Genomic DNA, 16,437 nt, shown 5'->3' with positions numbered 1-16,437 from the left:
TTGACTGACGGCTGGTATACGAATGTCTGCGGTTGTGACGCCTAGATCCATGTCAATTGCGCTGATCGCAGACATTCATGGAATATGAAAAACTCGACACCATGCAGCCTCGGCTGGTTTTCATGCTGGTGAATCGGTAGTGAAGCATCCAACTTACAGTTCAGGCCGTCAACCGGTAAAACAATATTGAAAGTCAAATTGCCCAAAGATCTGTTGCATTAATAAAAATAAAATTAGCATCAAGACAATATTTATTGTTTCAACGTAAGATAGTTACCTCCAAATAGAAGTGGTAGGCAGTTTGTGAATGACGTCGAAAAGACATACGCGTCTAATATTCGATACGTCAAATCCAGCACGCGGTCAACAACACTCTATGTTTAAACATTGGAAAGTCCATGTTGGTAATAGACACAATGTCCTGCTATAAAGAAGAAAAATTATAACAGTATCCAGTCATGCGTACGACCTCTTTTAAATGAATTGGTTGGAGTGTGAATTAATAAATTACCTTTCAAAAATGAAATACCTTGACTTTTTGAATAATTTTGCCTTTCTGCTGAGAGATCCAATATAGCTAGTGATCCCGCTGTGCCTGACCCTTCTCTCGAATACACTTGTGTGTGTTACAAAACCTTTTTTTTCAATTTCTCTTTGTACGACATGCTTTTTATTTTATTCAAATACCTGATTGCGACTGAATACAGATTGTTGATAAAATGACAAGATGCATGGATGGCAAGATTATGGCAAAAACTGGAAACATATTAGTCTTCTGCATATCGACTTTTTGAAGACTGGTGCCACAAGCTTGCATCGAGCGCACTTGCAACTTGGTGCTGACTCTTTGTCTGTGATATCGGATTAATAAATTTTGCTTAAAGTAAGAGACAATAATGCATTGGTTTAGTTAGTATTTTGCGGGTCACTAACGACACTAATACTGAGATACAGATTTAATTTTTTCAACGCTGTAAATCAGTTCTTAAAAAAGAGTACATAAATTCATAGCACATGAACAAAAAGACGGTTGTAAAAATGCAATTCTCGTTTGTGTCGTGTTGACGGTAAACAGTGCGCAATTCACTAATAAGGTCTATGTTCCCACTTGGAAATATAGCCTCATGGCTTCAGGGCAGCCAGTAACAGTACAATGTTTATACATGAAAAGCTGGCCGTCGTCATATTTATGTCACCTGATATCCTCCAAACCACCATGAAGCTTTAATGTAAACATTGGGAACGACATTAATGGTATCAAAGCTCTTAAAGCAATTTTCTCTCTTTGTCCAGCAGGCTACTAAATTTCGCAGTAAGCGAATAAAGATCACATAATCCCCATAATGCGGAGATTTTACTATCCAAATAGGCAATAAATTAACCCGAACTGCAAGCCAGCCGCCAAATTTTGACATTTTATTCAGTTATTATTTTCAGTTATTCAAAGGAAATCTCTTGCACTAAACTCTAGATACTTGATCTTTTCTACTGAAAATTTTTTTAAAAATCTTCACAGAAATAAGGTAAAAACTAGTAGAAAGAAATAGGCTATATTATTGGTTCGGGTTGAGTGGTTTATTTTCTTTCCCATATCCCGAATTATTGTTGGTTCCCTATCACTAATATACAATCTTGAAAACAATGACTATATATACTCTGTAAATATTATGTAAAGAGAGCGTTTTATAATGGAATTTACAGCATTTTTAGGGGAAAAGCTTCACAAATATTTGTTTCTGGAATACGGGGGAAGAGCGTACATAAACAATGCAAAGGTCATCAATAAACGTCAAGAACATGATAGAATCTACGGTCCACAGATATCCGAGAGCTACTTTAGGCTGTCAGCTGTGACTAAGACTGCATTTGGGGAATTCTAGATCAGTGATCTTTGAGCCGTAGTTTATTTTATCTTGCCCTTGATATGACCCTTGAGTACAAGAGCATAGTTAAAATAGTATTAGGACTTAAACTCGGTCATTAACATTAGTCCAGATTAAGTGTCATTTACACCATTGGGAAGAGACGGAAATTAATACGCTTTTGAATAGCTGGCAGCAGAGCACTAACTCTATAATGACACTAGCATCACAGATAGTAAAAACACGGCACCGATAACAGGGTGGTAGCTGGCAAATGGTCACACGTAGCCGGTGAAGGGCGGGCCGTCTATTTAACTCATGCAGTTAGGGTTTTATTCCACAAAAAAAAGAAACCTGTGGATGGTCGTGGGTTTCCCCCGGGCTGTGCCCGGTTTCCACCCACCATAATGCTGACCGCCGTCGTATAAGTGAAATATTCTTGAGTACGGCGTAAAACACCAATCAAACAAACAAACACAAAATTGATATGCTACTGAAAGTAGTACCAACAGTTATTTCCCGAAGTTCTCCCTGCCGCGGGATCTTCTGGCATCTACTGTAACTAGGCGTAACTAGGTCAAGCACAAGGTCATCAGCACAAGGTCATAGGCATCATCATCCTGATCAAGAAACAAGGTGAACGGTTTCAGTGATACAGGGAAGACGGTCGATGTTCTAGCATGGTATGTAACTTTAAATTTTCTTCTAATAACTCCCCATTGATTGTGACCCAGTATACAATCATCAGCAACATCAAGCCCTGGTCATCAGCACTTTCGTATACAGGACCATCAGCATCCAGCATCCTCGTCAGTCTCAGGGTGATCAGCTTCTTCGTCAAGCACAGGCTGTACATTATCGTCAAGCTCATGTCATCGGCATCCTCGTCAAACTCAAGGTCTTGAGCTTCCTCATGAAGCACAGTGTAATAAGCATTGTATCAGCAATCAAGCACAGAGTGTACAGTATAGTTTAGCTGATGTCATCAGCATCCTCAAGGTCAAGTGACAAATAATAAATTCCAAGTAAAAAAATTCTTTTATTTACCTAATTCCAACCTGGGAATGGTGCCTGGCTTACCCCTGTCTCTGACCGGTTTTCTCCCACTTCGAATGTATGCAGGGATATAATGGATCAAATTTAGTTGACGGTGGCCGGTGGCCTGTTGGTTAAGATCAATGAAGCCTGGGATGCTAGTTTCCTTAACCTATAAACCTGGCCGCCATCGTAATAAGTGAAAATTCTTAAATACGGCGTTAAAGAATGAATCAAATCGGTGTAATCTAAAGGTTACATACGTTGTTAGAGCTAATTATAATTTTTGTTATAGTTCATCAGTTATTCAGTGCCATTTTATGGTTACAAAATAAACCTTATATACTTTTCTAGAAAAGTGAACAGAACATAATGGTCTCTTTTGGAGATCATTTTCATGGTTAAGGAGTGCGACCTTTTGTGCAATGGGTTATCCAGCGCTTGTAATTCCATGAAAGGGGTTGTTGACGTTGGGCCCACTCAGTCGCAGAGATGGCGTAGGTGCTGATGTTTCGGTGTATTTCGGTGTATTTTGGCAAATCATTGACGACGTGAGAGTGAATGCTTAGGGTTTAACGTCGTACTTAACAATTTTCAGTCATTTAACGACGAAGGAGTCCTTAGAGTGCATGTAATGTACCTCATTGTTACCAGACGGATTTCCACTGCTCTCTTATTAGTGCTGCTTCACTGAGACGACAAACCGCAAATAAACCGGCCAACCCGAACTATTATACTGACACGGGTCAACCAGTCCTTGAATCTCCATTAATGCTGAACACTAAGCCAGGAAGCTAGAACTTCCTCTTTTAAAGCTTTAGGTGTAACCCAACCTAGGATTGACCCTGGATCTACAGCGCCTGAAGCGGACGCTCTACCCAACTGTGCCATCGGGGGCCGGTTAGTGACATGAAGGTCATAGCATATACAAAGTAAATCTAATGGAGAAATGCTTTATTCCTGAAATTCGGTTCCCAAAAGACCTTGTCCTTCAGTAGAATGATTAGACCTGTTAGGTCGATACGATGGCTTGTGAACGAACTCGCTCTGCTAAATTTTGTATTAGGGCATGCTGGAAAAACTTCACTTTATCTGTGTTTTAGGCATGCTTGTCATTATATTTAGATATCCATGTAACGAGGTATAAGGATGATGCACTCAGGCAGGAAATAAAACTTATGAGAATATTATGCGTCACATTTCTTCAAGGCTATAGTACCAAAGGCTATGTCTGGGGCGCAAATTTCCAATTTCAATTTGGTCAAGACTTTCTTGATATGATTTCGAACGAATTCACTGTCCCTCAGGTGACATACTGTGTTATTTTTTTGCTATATTAATTTGCTGATGGCATAATCCGGTGGTTAGTTAGAACTTTAGGGACAAATTTTATTTGTATTCATGGCACATATTAAGCATCAATTTATTGTTATGAATCCTATTACTAGTTGGTGTTCTATAGTCTGTTTCTTTTAAGCGAGTCCCCTATATTCAACTGTCTGTAAAATCAGCCATACTCGCAACCAAGAGTGCCTTTAACCAGTGACACATAACAAACCAAGCTTCAGACATCCATATGTTTGGGGTTCATATTTTTGCAAAGAAAAGAAAGTTAGAACACTTTTACTAATTTATAATGTAAAACTCTACATGCCTTGTTTCGACACTAAGATTGCATTCCCTCAGGTGACGTCATAATTATTCAGAAACAAGTGGGATGCTGGATAATGGGCGTGGAGAGTAATTTGTTTTACAAAAGGTGCACCTTTAAGGATTCCTTCGTCGTCATATTGTTAAGTACGACGTTAAACCCCAAGTACTCACTCACTTACGACAGGTGCACCAACATACGGTTAGGACAAAGTGCATTTCATATAACACTCTTCACTAGTGTCTCCGCGAATCAACTGCATTGTGTTTTATTATAGAATTTCCTGACATGCAACTCTAAAATCATTCTGCCATTAGATCATATACTACAAGACAGAAAATATAATTCATCTGGTTAGGTCGTATTATATTAAAACCTGTAAATATGTCCGACACACCGGACACCACCCACTACCCCAGCCTGCCACTTATTTCTGATACTTATAATAGAAATAAACTATTCTGTAGACACTATTGGTAACATTGAGCAAAAATATTGTTGTTGAAATAAAATATATACAAATATCCAGGTAAATTTGTGAATAGCTGAAAGTGCGATCATGCGAGCCTCTTCAGATAAAGGAGCATTTCGCTCATAATATAATTGAAGACGTACAGCGCAGAAAGTAAGACAAGAGCAGCGACGACAATGTGATAGCTGGCGAACACGTAACCGATGAAGTACGTCCTCTTGTCAGTTTACCTCAGTCAGGGTTTTATTCTAACTGTTCATGTAAATGCACAAACAGTAGCAGTTTACACGCATCATAGCTTAGACAGAATTAGGTAAAAAAAAATTATGCAGTGATGTTATTGGCAATTATGAGGCGTCACCGGTCTAGAATTATTCAAAATACCGTGTTGTCAACACATTTAACATACAATCACATTAAAACAATGAAAAAGGACTAGGTCTCGGGGATGCTTAGTCCACCGAAAGAATCCTGTGTTACGATCCAAACTGTCTGTATTATAAAGAGATGGCTTGTTCGAAATACACGACAGTTTAGCCGCACAAAAAAGTAACCAAAACCAGCAGATTTTATTTTTCAACAATTTATTAGGTTTAACAAGAACAGATAACAAGACTTATACAAATACTAAAGTACTTATATGTACAACGGCGTCAAGTCCAAACGGACGCATATGTTCCACAATGCGGAAAACCATACAGGCATAAATGCACAAATAAGAGGGAAAATGCACAGTATAACTGAGTGTATGACAAGATATACACAAAATTCCACAGACAGGGTCCGTGTACTAATAAGCACTGTGTACACAAGAACACAAATTAAATATACAAGTTCAGACTGAAACAAGTGCTCGGTGGAGATAGGATATAACAAAGCCAGAAGCTATAAAGACATCAAAATTCAGGACAAAAGGCCTACTAAAGTAACACACAGCGAAAGCATCCAAAACTCTCAATAATTCTCCTTTCTCCTCCTTTGACCTGCTTTTATAGGTCTTATATATACTGGTGGAATTGTCTAGAATAAGAAAATTCTTGAACACTTGTTGTAAACAAATAGGCCCCGAACTGAGGGATATTAGTACACGGACCCTGTCTGTGGAATTTTGTGTATATTTCGTCATACACTCAGTTATACTGTGCATTCTCCCTCTTATTTGTGCATTTGTGCCTTTGTGGTTTTCCGCATTGTGGAATATATGCGTCCGTTTGGACTTGACACCGTTGTACATGTAAGTACTTTAGTATTTGTATAAGTCTTGTTATCTGTTCTTGTTAAACTTAATAAATTGTTGAAAAATAAAATCTGCTGGTTTTGGTTACTTTTTTGTGCGGCTAAACTGTCGTGTATTTCGAACAAGCCATCTCTTTATAATACAGACAGTTTGGATCGTAACAAATTGGGGGCTTGTCCGGGAAGTGAATTTGAATTGGAATTGAAAGGATTCTTTGTCAGTTGTGTCATTTTTCTAGTCTTTGACTTTGTAGTAAATTTTGCCAGCAGATTTTATTCATCATGTCGGATTTTAAGCCCGACGAGTTTATAGAAGCGCCAGATCAGGACATTTTTGATGCGTTAAATAAGAATGATTTGTATGCTTTAAGCAAGTACCTGAATCTTAATATCAAAAGATCCTTACGCAAGAAAGATATGCAGTTTAGTTTTGCTCAATGTTTGGTAAAATTACAGGAGTTGATGCAAGCGATGTTGCTGTAGGTTCTGTTTTGCCTCAAGAAGACAATCTTGGTGTTGATCATCCAGTTTGTTTCTTTTCCCGTAAACTTAACAAGTTTCAGAGAAGTTATTCAACTGTTGAAAAAGAATGTTTGTCTGTTATTTTAGCTCTGCAACACTTTGAAGTTTATGTAACAGCTTCGAGACAACCTGTGATTGTAAATACTGATCACAAACCATTTGTGTTTCTACAGAAAGTTAAGGGAAAGAATCAGAGATTGTTACGGTGGAGTTTATTGTTGCAGGAATACAATCTTGAAATCAAACATGTTAAGGGAAAAGATAATGTTATTGCAGATTGCTTGTCTCGTGTATAAGTTGTGTACAAAATGTTTAATTGCATGTGGTTTTACAATGTTGTATATATTATTGTTTAACATATATTGTTTAACATATTGTAAGTAGAAAAAAGTTAGGAAAACTTTTTTTCTTGAAGGGTGGGTGTGTTATGTGTACAACTGCCATCAGCTTCTAAATTTAGCTTGCCACTCTTTACATATGCTGAGTTCAGGGCCTGCTGTTTGCCTCTGCCTTAGAATGTGTTACGGCCCAAACTGTCAGTATTATAAAGAGATGGCTTGTTCGAAAAACACGACAGTTTAGCCGCACAAAAAAGTAATCAAAACTAGCAGATTTTATTTTACAACAATTTATTAGGTTTAACAAGAACAGATAATAAGACTTTTACAAATACTAAAGTACTTAAGTTTAACCAGAAAGGATAGCAGTATCTAAAACCACAAAGGCACAAATGCACAGAGGCAATATTCACGCGAGGGAAAATGCACAGTATAACTGAGTGTATGACGAAATATACACAAAATTCCACAGACAGGTTCCATGTACTAATAAGCACTGTGTACACATGAGCACAAATTAAATATACAAGTTTAGACTGAAACAAGTGCTCGGTGGAGATAGGATATAACAAAGCCAGAAGCTATAAAGACATCAAAATTCAGGACAAAAGGCCTACTAAAGTAACACACAGCGAAAGCATCCAAAACTCTCAATGATTCTCCTTCTCCTCCTTTGACCTGCTTTCATAGGTCTTATATAGACTGGTGGAATTATCTAGAATAAGAAAATTCTTGAACACTTTGTTGTAAACAAACAGGCCCCGAACTGAGGGTATTCTGGAACATTCTAAAGCAGAGGCAAACAGCAGGCCCTGAACTCAGCATATGTAAACAGTGGCAGGCTAAATTTAGAAGCTGACGGCAGTTGTACACCTGGTTTATGCAGGAATACAATATAATTGAAGACGTACAGCATAGAGAGTAAGACCAGAGCAACGATGACGATGTGATACCAAATGATCACACGTAACCTGTGCAATACGGCGAGAGCAGCGACAACAGTGTGATAGTTGGCAAATGGTCACACATAAGACCTCCCCTATTGGAATACATTGCAGTACCGATTTGCTCACGTGTAGCTCACCGTCGGCATATTACACTATTTACCGGTCACTGATATCACCATAAATCACGGTTAAAGCTTCGCTCTGAACCTTCTGGGCGCCATTAACGTTATCGAAAAGCTTAACTTTCAATTTTCTCCCTTTGTCCAGTAAACTTCTAAATTCCCCAGTAAGCCAGTGGGCATCGTATAATCCCCATAATGCGGTCATTTTGGCTACATAAAAAGGCAGTAAATCCAGCCCAAAATGCAAATAGGCCGCCGGTTTTGGAATTTTATCCTATGAGTTATTCAAAGAAAAAAAACCTGGTTCTAAATCATAATCACTGAATCTATTCTGCCTACTTCCTATTCTAAGAATCGCCACAGAAATAGTAAAAAAAAAACAAGCAGAAAAGCCGTTGAAATATTTACTGTTATTAAAGAACAGAGCAGCTACGACGGTGTGATAGCTGGCAAATGGTCACCCTTAAGTCCTCCCCTCTTGGTACGCGTTGAACGCATTTTATTTTCAATATCTCGCATTACCATGGCTTCTGTATCGATAAAATATAATCTCCTAACAGACCAGTGGAGAGTAAAATGAGAATGTTAAGGAAAATGTGACAATGGCTTTAAAAATACGGTAATTCTTTTATACTGGAAGTGTGCGAGGAACTTTATATGTGATCTATATTTAGCAGTGCTTACATAAAAATGTCAAAATCATCAGCCAACATCAGGATAAAGTAGCGATTGTATTGATTTCTGACGTCCCACATGGCGCATCCGTATTGTTTTCATGTATATGTTTATTAAATTTTATACCAGCGACAGTAAAGTGCGAGTAATATCACCACATTTGTTGTTAGCAAATTCTGCTTAAACCATAGTGATAGAGGTGTAAATTGCTAGGTTTTGAGCATTCAGATGAGCAGTTAGAATTAAACCCTACCTGAAGTAAATTGATCAGAGACTGGATTATACCGTGACCATTTGCCAAATACCACACTCATCGCTGCTCTAGTTTTATTCTCTCTGTTTTAGTCTTTTGCTTTTGAGCAAAGGGAGGTTGTGCGGCATTGCTTCGGAATACTCGTTCTGACCGTTTGCTCTTAAGTCAGATGACAAGCAAATATGTGCACTATAGGAAGTCGATCAATCACTAAACTAGTCAATCAGTATTATGGTTCATTAATTACACGGCAAATATATGTAAGCGAACAGTTCTGTGTGTCCCAGAAGTGAACTCAGTCAGCAAGTCTTCTGGCAAGTCGGTCTGCCATCCAATCCCTTACTCAACTAAACCTCGGGTCTATTTCCCCATAGCCTCCGAGGACCACAAAACTAATTTTGGCAGCCTTTATAGCTAATCAATTTCCATGTCGAATGCATTGATCACGGAAATTCATGGAATATGGAAATCTCAACTCCATGATCGGGTGATTTTTTTTGCTGAGACAAGAAGTTTTTCCCTCACGTAATCATCATGCCCTGAAGTCCGGAGTCACAATGATGTTTGACAGGCAGCGGAATTATTCTTTGGATTCCAATTTTATATGATATGTTCTGAAATTGTCAATCTTCTTCCGATATGGAATTGAATGATTGGTATGCGTGCCAGCAAACAATGAGTCGCAGTTTATTCTTCTATATTCCCCTGAATATGAACTATGCTTTGAGCCCTAAAGGACTTACCCCATCATGACACGTGATTATTCTGCGACAGTTTGATGTGCTCTTGAAATTGGCCGCCACAGTTGCCCTCTCAAGTGGTCGCTGCTAGGATTATAGCGTAAGAGAAGCGAAATCATCCGGAATCTATGAGTATTCAGATTTATTGGCAAAGTTTTCCAGCCTTGCATAACTTTCCCGAATTTCAAATGCAAAATTTCCTAAAGCGCAGCGAATTAAATTTTTGGAAATGTTTAGAGTTCAGCATAGCATTGTCAACGTTGATCAAATTAAGATCACTTGATACAGGGATAACAGCACAGCCATGGGACGAGATTGCAATTGGACAGCTGTATTTCGATAAAGGAAGGGCTGCCAGATTTGGCAAATGCAACATGATATCGTGTCGTTCAGTGGACGTTTACTTCAAAAGATATATACTGAAATGTCCCCCTTAAAACACTTTTCCACGAAGTTAGTCATTAATAGGGTACTGAAAATAAGATCAGTCAGAGCTCCATGACAGATTAAGCGTCAGAAGTGTCTGGGCCATGGAAAAGTGGCTATGATTTATCCCATGAGTATAATGACTCTCTCTTAGCAATTTGCCGACCTGTATCAGACGTACAGCCGATTTATGGCGACCTTGCCTGTGCCGTAAACTCTGTCGGAGACCATTTCCAACTAAGACGAGCCAAACTGCCAACTCTGTTATTCACCATACTTTGGGTTGCTAGTGCGTAGGCTCGCTTAGAATTTAACCCCTCGTCAATTGAATCGCTAAGTTAATAACGATTCGACCTGAATCTAGTTGAAATAGTGTTGTGTCACAGGGCAAAATATGGATTCATGTGAACCACTGAACTCCTGATGTTTTCCCCATCTCTTGATACGATGACAGATCGGCATAATTCTTAGTTTCCCTAGGGCTGGCTTGACATGTGCCTGTGAATATACGTATGGTAATGTGTACTGCATACAGCACTGTGCAAACGTAATCACACTACAGTTGTGCATAGTATGTAGCATGTGTAGTTTATTTATGATTGTAAGGATTGTGTACATACCTTTGTTTAATTGTATTTTACCACCTTGAAGGTATTTATTAGCATAATTTTTTGGGCTTTGCCCCATTGCTGCTATTTTGTGTCTGTATTCTCGCGTTAGAAATGAAGTGGTTGTGAGGTAATACAGAACATAGATAATAGACAGTTTGGTTGGCATGGTTGAACTTTGTCTGTGGAAGATCATCAAAGGTGCGGATCTCCCAACGTCTCCTTGACCACTACAGTTCGGCTAATCCCTGGGGATGAACATATATCCCACCACAAGGCTGGGTATCATTAATACCTTAATGACATACACTGTATGTGTATATTTCCTATCTGAGTACTGTCATGAATAAAGCCACTGCTGTTGTTTGTGCTGCAATTAGACACAGATGCGTTTTATCACTTTAATGTTTATAGAATATGTTGATGTTGTCATGTTTTGTTAAATGTAAACTTTGCCCTGACAAGTTTTAATTATTTCAGGTTTATTGGAAGCATCTCTTAAAGATGTATACCTATGCATATGAGAGAAGTGTTTTAAGCTGTTCTCAAACCTGCCTTTTGTGTATTTTCAAGACACTGGTCAGATTTAGCTACACACCAAAATGCTGGCATGATACTTCAGCTGAGGCAGGACATTATCGAAATGAACTCGTCTTGCCAGAAAAAAACAGTATGCGTAAACACACCTAATGACTGCTCATTGCCATTTGACTGAAAATTGTTAAGAGGTAAACTCTCAAGCATACATACAGAAACAAACATACCTATGCAAGTACTTACCATCTTCTTTACCTATGCAAGTACTTACCAACTTCTTACGTAAGGCCATAATGAATGCATAGGAAGTTATTGTGGACCACACACCCCACTTCATCATGGGTTGGTCGCGGTTTGTTCGACATTCATGAGCTCATCTCATTTGCACAGAGATGGAAACTTAGAAATTGCTAATTTGATCGAAATTGTGATTTGCACATATTTGTACCTATTTAATTTATGGTAATAAATACTTCCACGCAGTTCCAACGGCTATCAAGGAAAAGTAGATGAATAAAATAGATATGTGTTTAGGACATTTGTTTTATCCTTTTTATTTATGCACAGCCCTAGCTACGGTGTGTTCTAGGATGATTAATAAACATGGCGTAGCTCACAAGGAATGTTGGATGTGGGACAGATAGAAGTCGATTCAAGGTCACAGTATACTTAGCGACATACGAATCCCCATATTCCTAATCCCGAAGAGAAAATCATTGACACATTTTAGCCTTTAGCGCTGGGAATTAAAATTCTTCGAAACATTTAAGTTCAACATAGCGTTGTCCTCAATGATCAAATTTAGATCACTTACAGCAATAACAAAAACAGCCTTCGGACGAGTAGGGAATTGGAAAGCTGGGTTTAGATAAAGGAGTGGTTGCCAGAGTTGGGAAATGCCACATAGTATTACAATTATGTTGTTCGCTGGACGTTCACTTCAGAAGTAACGCAGATATTGAATAGTCCCCCGAAAGACACATTTCCGACAAATCCGGACATTAAAAGGGGACGGAACATCTAACCGGTCAGAGCTCAACGGCAGATGAAGTTTCTGGGCCATGCAAAGGTGGCTATGATTTATCCTGCGAGTGAAATGGCTCTTTTTTTAGAAATTTGATGACCTGTTTCAGACGTACAGCCGTTTTATGGCGACCATGCCTGTGCTATAGATTCTGTTGGAGACCGTTTCCCACTATAAGCCGAGCCAAACTGCCAGCACTCTTTATTAACCATAGTTTGGGTTCCTAGTGCAGAAGCTTGCTTAGGAAATTAACGTCTCGATATTAAAGTTGTTAAGCTAATAAAGATTCGACCTGACTTGAAATAGTGTTGAATAAAGAGGCAAATTACTGATTCATGTGAACCACTGGGCTCTAGAAATATTCTCCCATGCTTGATACAATGACAGATTCGCATAACGTTTAGCTTATTCAAAGGTTTACATGACTGTTGTATCTGTGAATTTATATTTAGGAATGTCCACCGCATTCAAGTAGAATGCAAACGTTATCAGCATGAAACAAATAGCGGATAATATATAACCTGCATACACCGAAAAAATAGATGCTTAACATTTAAAACGCGGGATAAACATCTGATTACAACAGATAGTAAACGTGCGTAATTATGTGCCACTTAAAAGTGATCATCCCAACACCATGCTTAATTTGTAAACACTCTTTGACAACCAGTAAATAACAATCATGTTTATATTTTAAAAACGTAAGCATGTTTATTTTACGCAAGTGATAATAAACACTCCCAACATGCTTATTACCTGGATATAAACAACACATGTTTAGCATACAAATAGCTTCAGTTTAACATGTTAAAGGCCTTATTTTCCATCACATTGCCTTTATCGGTTGCGTTTTAATGATGGCCTTACCTGCTTTCGTGGCGCTGTTGTTTGAATGTTTAAGATAGAGCACGCATTCTGTAAATGAGATGAGAAGAAAAGCTGAATATTTCGCTTAAATTGTGAGTAACCTTTAATCGACTACTGAAATTGTTTAAGCAGGGTCTAAATCTTTGCCCCATCATACATCAGTGTTTTGTTCTTGTCACCATAAATTACTCTGCCTAATATTTCATGTGTACGAAATTAGTTTAATATACTAGAAAATTAATCTTGTATATTTCACAGAAGAGAACAATTATTACCTGTGTGTAATCATATCACAGTACTGATTATACATTTAAAATAACATTTAGAAAGCTTTTATTAAACGTTGTATATTCAATGTCGACAGACATTGCTCCAATGCCACTATTTTATGAGTGTTTACTGTCCTTACTATGCCTGATTTTATTTCCGAATAAATATTGAATTCAACTGAAGTAAACTGATCGATTTGCAAGCGCAATCAATCAGCCACACATATAGTGAGAAACAAATGTTAACACTCTTGGGCCTTGATCACCATGATCTGGGGAGAAACATGCGCAAAAGTAATCAGTATTGAATACATATATCCGTTAGGTTTCTTGGCAAGCAACCACAATAGCGGTATTAAGAATACTCTTGCTAGGCATAGAAGCGAGCAATCATTCTCTGAGACCAGAGCCAGGTGTAATTGAGATCACAAATCGTCTGTTGCTTGTCTTTGCGTTCTGTATAAAGGTTTCATTAATTAGAACCGAGTTGTCACGCAGCGTATTTTTTTGTGAGCAAAAGGTTGTCTGGTCTAGACTAGGAGCACTCGATGGTGTTGGTCGTGTCGGCTCTATTGATCGCTTCTCGCGTTAGAAATGAAGTAGTCGTGAGGTAATACGGAACATAGATTAATGACAGATGCAGTTTGATCGGCGTGTTTGAACTTTGTCTATGGAAGATCATCAAAGGGGCGAATCTCCCATCCCTTGACCACTACAATCAGGCTAATCCCTCTGGGGATGGAGATATATCCCACAATGAGGCTGGGTATCATTAATACCTTAATGACATGCACTGTACGTATACTGTACCCAAACGTGGTGAAGGTGGGAAAGAACAGGTAATATTATACTGCATTTCCACATCTATATTTCCTATTTTAGCCACTGCTGTGGTTTGTGCTGCAATTAGACACAGATGTCAGTGATAACTTTGACCTTTCTTGGGTATGCTGAAGCCTTGGTGTTTAAGCTTGACTTTGCAAGGACGAATTTTACTTGCCCCAGGTTTATTGAAGGCCTTTGTTAAAGGTATAGATCTGTCTGTCTGTGAGAAGTGTACTAAACTACACTATAAACCTGTCGTACATGTACCTACACGGTACTGTTTAGCTTCATGAGGTGTAACGCTACATGTATACACGGCAAGGGGGAGAAACAACCACACCTGCCCAAGTACGTACAGCATCTTTGCGTAAGGCCGTAAAAAGTCTGTTGGAACCTTGAAACACCCAGTCATTGCATATATTTGTGGGCATTTCATTTACGAATTTAACCTACATTCATGCACTTAGGAGAACTTTTATCAACGAAAGGTAGATCTTAAGAATAATGTATGTATTTAAGACGTTTGTGTTATATCGTTTTTATTTATGCGCAGTCGTAGCAACGACTTATTTGCGGATATTTACTTATCATGCCGTTGTCGAGAACAATAAAAATTGGTCATCTTTTGTTCTGTGGGTCAGATGTGTTTATGTGGTAGTCGTCGTGGCTGACGTTTTAACTCACCCTTAAGGCATTCTTTCATGACCGTTTCCTGGTCTGCCTGACTTCCTGTCCGTGATTCTCAGACGTATTCTGAACTTGTAAAAATGGTACACGGTTCTGGTTCTGTCCGATGTAACGCTTCTGTGATTCAGGTTAACCCTCGAATTTAAACAACTTTATTTTCTGGAAGTTATGTAAAGACTTCTAGTCTACCGGTGTTCCTCTGTGTGTTAGGCTGACCTGCTAGTAAAAGTTCTCCTATCCCATATTGGTATGTCACCAAACCTCACACCTCTGTCTCCCAGACTTTACGACAAGGGGGATACTTTCAATTTTAAAATTGTCAGTTGTTCTTATATGGCAATATACTGAAGTGCCCTGTAAATGGTGTGTACCTGTCTCGCCTAGTAGAATTTGTTAGATCCTGCGTGTTAGGCGACGATTTCAATCCACGTCGTAGGTTATTACAGCAATGGCCAGTTTGTCCAGGTTTTTTCCATCAATTGCCTTCGCCCTAAGTTTCTTAAGCTTTACAATGAGTACAATTCACTTGTATGTAATTGTGGACAAAGCGCAGAGAATCTGTTTCATGGCTTTGTCTAATTCGGCTTAACTTAGGGATAGCGGCAATATGTTGATCGTGTTGATTTAGTTCGCAACGTTGAATGCTTAAACAGATGCAGTCAAAGCACAACTGAGATATATATTTCATTATGTACTTACACTGCAAACGATATGAATACTGATTTCGCTTATTCGCCTAGAACATTCCTTCCCACATCATTGAAACCTGCTGACTGCTGTTCTTTGCATGATTGCGTCCTATTTCGTTCTGAAAACATTTTCTTACTAACACAGCAGGGTGATCGGTGTTTCCGCCGTTTTGGGAATTGGCAATGCGATTTTTAACCTGGAACGTCCATTTTCGTTGACGGCCGTATACGAATGTCTTTTTCGACGCATAGACCCAGTTCGAATTGTGTCGGTCAACCACCCACTATACCACTTGGACGACTGTCCAGTTGTCTCAAAATGGTGTATTATCTACACTTCAAGAACGGAAATCTGTTACTTAATTCATCCCTGGTCTAGACCGATTAGCCGTGGGTGGTTGACATGAGATACCACCAAGACCTAAAAGACACTGCTCTGCCCACACATGCTATTTGCAAAGGTGGACGTTCATGTGATGTGGGTTCCTGGGCCCAGATGGACTAGGTCAAAGCTTATGTCATTAATGCTTTATTTCTATCGTCAGTAAGTGCCAATTATCTGCGCATTTTTGGGACAAACATAAGGGTAATGTGCATAGCGTAGTCCTTTGAATAAACGTGTTTACATGTATCTTTTCTACTAATTGAAAGA

The sequence above is a fragment of the Liolophura sinensis genome, chromosome 8 (genome assembly GCF_032854445.1).
Source record: "Liolophura sinensis isolate JHLJ2023 chromosome 8, CUHK_Ljap_v2, whole genome shotgun sequence".
Taxonomy (NCBI): Eukaryota; Metazoa; Mollusca; class Polyplacophora; order Chitonida; family Chitonidae; genus Liolophura; species Liolophura sinensis.
The sequence above is the reverse complement of the archived record's forward strand: the minus strand, read 5'-3'. Positions refer to the sequence as shown.